Here is an 8,564-nt window from a genome sequence, read left to right as displayed (position 1 = left end):
TTTTTAATAAATTCTTTAATCGAATTACAATGAGATTCACAATTAAAAAGTCATATAATGTCAAACACTCTCTACCAGTGCACATTTACCACCATCAATGTCCTTATTTCTCTCCCACCCTCCCCACCCTTCCCTGGCTGTTTTTGTGGCAAATATTTTTCTTCTCTCTCTTCCTTTTTTCTTTTAAAACTCACTTTTTCTTGAGCATTTGGATTGTTTCCAAATTCTGGGTATTGTGAATAGTGCTGCAGTGAACATAGGAATGCAGAGGGTATTTCTACATTGTGTTTTGGGTCTCCTAGAGTATATTTCTAGAAGTGGTACTGTCGGGTCATATGTAAACTCAAGTTCCAATTTTTTAGGGAATATCCTTAATATTTTGCAAAAATTCTGTACCAATTGATATTCCACCAGCAGTAAATGAGAGTCCATTTCTTCCTACGTCTGCACCAGTGCTGGTTGTTCTTATTTTTTTATTGATATGTGCCAAACTATGTGGTGTGAGATGATGTATCATTGTTATTTTGATTTGCATATCCCTGTGGAACGGAACATTTTTATGTGTCTTTTGGCTATCTGTATTTATTCTTTTAGGAAAAGTTTGTATATTTTTTCTCCCTATTTTTGATGGGGTTAGATTTTTTTGCTAAGCATTTCTAGTGTCTTTTGTACCTTAGCTATTAACCACTTATCAGATGGTCATTGGATTAATAATTTCTCTAATCCTTTGGGTAGTCTTTGTATCCTAGTCAACATTCCCTTTGAGGTGCAGAATATTATTTCATTTACTTATATTTACTTTTAATTGCTTGGCCAGAGGTGCTTCATCTTTGAGGACACCTTTTGCTTTAATGTCATGGAGTTTTACTTTCATTTTCCTCTGTGTATTTTATAGTTTCAGGCCTGATATCAAGGTATTTAATCCACTTAGATTTGACTTTTGTACACGATGGTAAAGAGAGGTTTGTGTTAAACTTTTTGCATGTAGTTTACCGGTTTCCCCAACACCACCTGTTGAAGAGGCTTTCCTTGTTCCACTTTGTATTTCTTGCCTCTTTATCAAATATTAATTTATCACATACTGAGTGTCAGTCTCAGCATATTCAAGTCTCTTCTATTGATCTGAGCATCTGTCTTTATTACAATACCATGTTGTTTTAATACCTACTGTTTTATCATACAGTTTGAAATTGAGAAAATTGATGCCTCCCATCTTCTTTTTCCCAAGAATTGCCCTTCAAAATGAGCTTCACATGAATTCTTTATTTCCCATGTCCCTCCAATTCAAAATACAGACCAATCAAGGGGCCTGGGCTGATGTATATATGGGGTACATTTAATCTTCAGCCTCTTTTTGTGTAGTTGGTGTGAAGAACGCAGCCAGAGTTAATCACCAGGAAGCCCCATATGACTTCTTGATCACTGTTCTTTGAGCCTTGCTGATCCCCAATATTTTGAGGGATTCCACCTTCTGAAAACCACAACCATTAAAATCTTTAAATAGAAAAATATTAAATGAAGACTTAATGATAAATAAAAAAGAAAACATTATAGTTAATACCAAAATATAGTGGATTATAAAAACTACTGATAAAAATAATATGTTAAGAAATTAAGTGATCTGGAGTAAATGGATGAACTAGGAACACATAAACTAACAGACTGAATCATAAATAATTATAAACTTTGAATTGATTAACAATTAGTAAATAGATTAATTATTAGTTCAGCCTACTTTTCTTTGTTGGAAGGTTTATGATTATTAGACCATTATTATAAATTCATGGTTTCCACCTTCTTAGATGTTTCATAGTTGAGGATTATGACTGTGACTTCTGCAACAAAATATAAATTCTATGCTTGTAGCAATGGTGTGAAATAGAAGTCAAATTATTTTTCTTCAAAGTTCAGTCAGCTCTTTAACGCTTTATTTGAAGTCACAGAATATTTTTCTTCCTTTTAATTGTCCAGAAATCAGTCATGTCAGCATATTTACGATGACTGTAAAATAGTTATACTTGCATTAGTATGTTGCATAAAGCTAAGATTTTTTTTATTAAGGAGTAAATAAAGAAATAATGTAGCTATAAGTTCCATGTAGCAACTAAATAGCTCATATACTACTGAGAGTAATACCATTTATTATTCTCTGTCTAATGAAGTGTTAGCTTTTTAATAAAAGTTTTCTCTGGAAATAGAGCTCTTCATAAATTTGGACAGGCCACTTTGATGTATATTAAATAACCTAGTATATATTGAAATGTTCCAGTTATCCCCTTTTTGGCTCATAAAAATATTCTATCAAAGGACCAATAGTGAAGGTCTGGGTAGATAATAGCTTTAGGGTTTTGATTGAGAAATATAATAACTGTTCCTGGGAGAAAGTGATGCTAGCATCTCATAAGTCATAGTACTAAAAGAAATGGATTGTTCTTAGATTAAATTATCAATTCCCTCAAATTTTATTTCTGTAAACTGTTTTTCATTTGTTTCTGGTCCTCCTAGAAATTTTCGTTGTCAATAAAACTCATAAGATTCAACCTTAGGACATTGCAAATTTAGTCTGTTTTGATAGACCTTTATGGTGAGAGTTTATCATTTGTATGAGCACCTATTGTTCCATACTCTGCTTGAGGAATTCACACTGATTTTTACTGAGAGGCAGAACCCACTTTCTCCTATAGAATTAGTAATACCACATCCATATTTCCCCTAAATCTCTTACAATTAGAATGTGAGTACAAAAATACATTCTGATAATCACATAGACTTCTCAGTGCATTCAGAGTTGGAATTAAAGTCAACCATGTACCATACAACATCTGTGTCTATGGAGAGTCATCTATTAGTGTGGATAGTAGAGTTGAGTCAAGATATAATTTTGAGGGCAGAATATTCATTGAATATTCATGACTGTTCAAAACTTTGGTTGTTGCTCAAGCTATAACATGTACTTCTACCTTTTGACCTCTGAGTCTGCAGTAGGCCATGGGGTAATTTAGAGTAATGTACTGAGTCCACTTTTGCAGCCCTCCCAGAATTTATCTAAGCTACCCAATATCCTACTAATAAATCAATTTACTGTGTAAATCAGCCAAAGCTGTTTTCAGTGTAACTTAATCTTCAGTCTTTGTGGGTGTTCAGATTTCTAATTCTCCTGATCTTCATTGTTATAACCTTTGCAATTTTAAAATAAAATTTTTCATACAAAAATAGAAGCATAATAGAAGTAAAATAGTTTTAACTTTCCTTCTATTATCTGTTAAAACCCAGAAAATAATCCTATAATTTCATGTGTCTTCATACTGAGAAGATAACTTTTAAAAAAGTATTTTGTCTTATTTTTTGCATTTAATAAATATAAGCTCATTCTTTTTCTAATGCCATTCTGAAGCTTCTTGTTCTTATTTGGTTAGTTGCCTCATCTTGCTTTGTGTTTTAAAAGTATCTGTTGTTCTGTGGATTTTCTGTGCAACTACATTGAAATATTTAGATATATCTATATTTACTGAATTCAAATACATATGTTTACCTGGATTTCATCCACAGGGAATGTATAAGTCTGTGACCAAAATGTCCTGAAATTCTACCCTCCTCCTCCTCCTACCCTCCTCCTCCTTCTCTTTCTTTTTCTCCTCTCCTCTCCTCTAACCTCCTCACTCCTCCTGCCCCCTTACATTTTGTTGGATTAGTTCCTAGGTAGTTTCTACTCTGTGACAACAATAGCCACCATTAGATAGTAGAGACAGAATAAAGTTCTACTAGTAGTTAACTATCCTAATAAAAAGAATGCTTCTCTCTAGACTTTGACTCTCTTTAGCTAGATTTGGGTCACACATCCATTCCAAAACCAATCTGACTGGCCATACTTTGATTGATATTCATTCATGGGATCAAATACTATATAGCCCTCAGTGTGGTTGAGAAACAGAAAACAAGTTATTGGCCTCAATCCAAGGATCAACCATGTTTGGCAAACATCACAACCTCCCATAGTCTTTCACTCCTACATGTATAGCACAACTCTTAAATAATTCATCTCTACTTTTATCTGCCAATTATTGGAGTCTGTGATACCCATGTACATATCCATAAATTCCCAGCATCTAAAATCAGACAGTTTCCATGATGAGGTAATATTCTTCAGATTTCTTATATTTCTACATTATCACTATGAACATCCAATTTTTCTTTGAGTTAGAATTAAATCAAAAGCAGCAGTTTCCTTGTTAGCCTTATAGTATCACATAAAACCTTCACTGGAGCTAGATAAAAATTTATCAGATAATCTTTCCTTTGTAGAATGAGACTTCTGAAAACACCTAGTGATTGAAACAATCCTTCATATCCAAGTCAGTTATAATGATAAGCTAGCTGGAAAGCATTAGAGGTAAAATATAATTCAAAGCTTTCTAACTCTCCCAGGTTTTTTCCTTTCTATTCTTTCTTTTCTACAAATATACAAAGTTTAGTCCTTCTTGGGTCACACAGACTTTCACTTGACCTTATGCGAGTTTTCGTAACCTCTTCAGAATGAAGATTTTTTTTCTTTTTAATAATATTTATTTTAGCGCCATGGATTGATCCCAGGGCCTCATACAATCAAGTATGTGTTTACCTACTGATCTATCTTCCAGGATATCATGGTTTAAATTTTTATTTCATTGTTGGTTTAGACCAGTAATACCCAAAGTGGGTGATATGTACCTCCAACCAGAAAGCACTAAAGTGGTGGTGAGCAGTAGTGATTTTGACTGCTATGGTTACTTTGTATTTAATTAAAGAAGGCATATTTCCAGGGAGATATTTTTTTCTGAATTAGGAGATGGTAATCTTAATCAATTTGGGAATATCTATTCTAGGCTAATGGGTGGCAAAATATAATAATAATGTACAAACTGAGGATACATTCCTGGCTGTATTTATTCAAAACATTTCGTTATAAGTGAAAGAAATTAAAGCAAACAAATTTGGGCTTTTCATTTGTTTGTTTTTGTGCCACATGTGGGAAGGCTCAGAGATTACTCCCGGTGGGCTCTGAAAACTATCTGGGATACTGAGGATTGAACCTGGGTTGCTGTGTGCAAGCTAGATGCTCTACTATACTAATGCTCCAAAGCCAATTTTGGGCATTTTTAAAACTTGCTCTCAAAATCAAGCACCAACAGGGACATAACCAGGTCTTTAGAACTTACAGATTTGAGTATTTTAGGTCAGTTTCACTCTGCCTCTGCATTTCTTCCAAACAGGAATATAACAGTATCATGACTAAAATATTCATCATTAAAGGGACTGAAACACTATTGATTCAATAAATGCCTACCATATAACTAATTTTTGAGGTATTAGAGATAATAGAATAGAACAAAATTTCCGAGTCCTCATGAAACTTCCAGTTTAGAGATCCTAAATTAAAAACTCTAGTAGTCTGTTTCTCTGCCTTTGAGTTGAGTTTAAGATCACTCCTGGACAAATAAGTGATATTCTAGTATAGCTTGCCAAAATGGAGGCTGCTATCTCCAGAAAACTGGTATCAGCAGATGGATCCTAGGAATTTGCATATTTTACAAGCTCTTACAGAATATTCTATGTTAGTTGACTTGTGAATGAAAACAAGAATTAATTCTCTGGTACAGGTATACCATCACTGTCGACATTGGCTTAACTATATGCCTTTAGCATTGACTTAGCCACATACCTTAATATGAGGGGATAAGTCCACTATTTGCATTGTTCTAGAACAATAACGACACCCCAAATGAATAATAGCTATAGAATTAAAATAAATTTAAATAAAGTAAATTAAAATAAAATTACCTTGTATGAAACCAATCTTGGTTTGATCTCTGGTATTCCATATGGTCCTCTGAGCAACAAGAGGAGTAATTGCTGAGTGCAAAGCCATAAGAAACCCCTGAGCATCACTGTGTGTGTCCCCAAATCCTTAAAATATTAATTGTTCATTTTTGTAAAGATCTGGCATGTGGAAGCTCATGGAAAAATGAGTGATGACATTTACTTATAAGTGATGAAAATATTTTAAGTCTTTGGAATTTCTATGACAGCCTTTTCTCTTTTTATTTTGTTTTAGGCTACGTATGTAGTCTAATTTGCATGGAAATTGGTTCAAGGTAGAGATTAGTTTTATCTCTAATAAGAACAATTATGAAATTCATTGTATAAGTGCCTGATGGGAAGAACATTCCAAGGCATTTCAAATAACTAAAATAAACAGGAAAGACAGCTTCCCCTGTTCTAGGGATTGTCACTACTGGGAAATGATGATAAACACCAATTTTCAGGGAGGTCAGGTTCAGTTTCTGAGTTCAATTGCCTGCTTTCAGAATTTTAAATGTTCATATCCCAAATGGGGCTGAGTTAAATGTTCAAGAGACCAAATTAATATAAAGGAATGTGGATGGACTGGGTTGGATGGTAAAGTTAAGAAAACTAATGAAACCTTTTCTCTTTCATTTTAAATTATGATTCTGAAAATGCTGCATCAGATTATGTTTGAGTAATTTTAGTAGGCATTAATCATAATATGGTCCAAAGACAGACTTTGCCATCGTGTAATTATTTTTACCATTTCTTACCTCAAAAACTTTTTTTAAAGATGATATGAAAACAGTGGTAAAAAGTACCTATAACAAAGTTTGCTTTAACTCAGTGTCTGCCTACATACAAAAAGTGCAATATACTTATTCTGGTTTAGGTACTGGTATTCTGATTTATGATTTAGTTATTAAGTACATCAACAACATATTTGTAACTTAGTGTTCACAACATAAAATTCCAAAGCAAGTTTATCAGGTATAAACTTTATCTTTGTCTAATGTCTATTGATGTTATGGAACTTTAGTAATTATGCATCTATCATTTTGAGAACCTCCTTGTCAATGCTACAATCATTGATACCTGGAGGATTAATCAATCTGTAAATGAGGTATCTACTTGAACCACATATAATCAATACAGGAAAACACACTATATATAATTCTTTAATTATTTTATGAATTTATTTTTAATGAAGTAAAATTTAAGAAAACTCAGGGAATTTTTTTCTTTAACACTTCCCTCAGACATTTCTAACTCTCCAGCTTTCTGATATGAAACAATTTTGAAATAAGTCATGATAAATTAATTCTGCTTATTTGTGAAATATATGTAAATGGAATCTTGTGGGTATACAACCATTTGTGTCTTGATTTTTTTCATAAAATTTTTTAAAACTCGATTACTATTTTGTATATACTAATTCATTATTTTTAATAAATAGGTAGTATACATTAGATATTTTTTGTCTAATTTTGATCTGATAAAAGGTCAATTTTATATCTTGGTCATGAGGAATAAAACTTTTGCATTTTTGTGTCTTTTTTGTTGATAATTTTTATTTTTGCTCTTGAGTATATGACTAGTAGTACAATTTTAGAGTCAGAGGTAAAAATAATCAATTTTTAAGACATCACTTAAAAGTTTGTTCAGACCTGAGTACTTTTATACTTTGACAGAAATGCAATGAGTTCCAGTTTTCTATATTTTCACCTATATTTGAAGTTATAATCTCTTACTTTTAGTTATTCTGATGAATGTTGATTTTTCTATTACATTTTAATTTGCAATTCCCTAATAACTATTAAAGTCAAATATTTGTGCTTTCATATGTTTTTAAATATATATTTTATTTAAACAACTTGATTACATACATGATTGTGTTTAGGTTTCAGCAATGTAAAGAACACCACCCATCACCAGTGCAACATTCCCATCTCCAATGTCCCAAATCTCCTTCCTCCCCACTCTACCCCCACCTGTACTCTAGACAGGCTTTCTATTTCTCTCTTACATTCTCATTGTTAGGATAGTTCACAATGTAGTTATTTCTCTAACTAAATTCATCCCTGTTTGTGGTGAGCTTCATGAGGTGGGATGTAACTTCCAACCCTCCTCTCTTTTCTGTCTGAAAATTATTATTGCAAGAATGTCTTTCATTTTTCTTAAAACCCATAGATGAGTGAGACCATTCTGAGTCTTTCTCTCTCTCTGGCTTATTTCACTCAGCATAATAGATTCCATGTATATCATGTATAGGAAAATTTCATGACTTCACCTCTCCTGACAGCTGCATAATATTCCATTGTGTATATGAACCACAGTTTCTTTAGCCATTAATCAGTTGAAGGGTATCTTAGCTGTTTCCAGAGTCTTGATATGGTAAATAGTGCTGCAATGAATATAGGTGTAAGGAAGGGTTTTTGTATTGTATTTTTGTATTCCTAGGGTATATTCCTAGGAGTGGTATAGCTGGATTGTATGGGAGCCCAATTTCCAGTTTTTGGAGGAATCTCCATATTGCTTTCCATAAAGGTTGAACTAGACGGCATTCCCACCAGCCGTGGATAAGAGTTCTTTTCTCTCCACATCCCCGCCAAACACTGCTTATTCTCATTCTTTGTGATGGGTGCCAAACTCTGTGGTTTGAGGTGGTACCTCACAGTTGTTTTGATTTGCATCTCCCTGATTATTAGTGATATGGAGCATTTATTTCGTGTGTCTTTTGG

The 8,564-nt window shown here is 33.1% G+C and overlaps 1 non-coding gene across 1 annotated transcript; it reads right to left on the bottom strand.

Moving 5' to 3' along the window:
* Positions 1 to 1,269: 1,269 nt before the first annotated feature.
* Positions 1,270 to 1,403, bottom strand: LOC125999873 (small nucleolar RNA SNORA51). Its single transcript, XR_007492331.1, has one exon. It is a non-coding gene; the product is annotated as a small nucleolar RNA SNORA51 (small nucleolar RNA).
* Positions 1,404 to 8,564: the final 7,161 nt, after the last annotated feature.

The sequence above is a fragment of the Suncus etruscus genome, chromosome X (genome assembly GCF_024139225.1).
Source record: "Suncus etruscus isolate mSunEtr1 chromosome X, mSunEtr1.pri.cur, whole genome shotgun sequence".
NCBI classification, from domain to species: domain Eukaryota; kingdom Metazoa; phylum Chordata; class Mammalia; order Eulipotyphla; family Soricidae; genus Suncus; species Suncus etruscus.
Note: the sequence above shows the minus strand (reverse complement) of the source record. Positions and strands in the feature narration are given on the sequence as shown.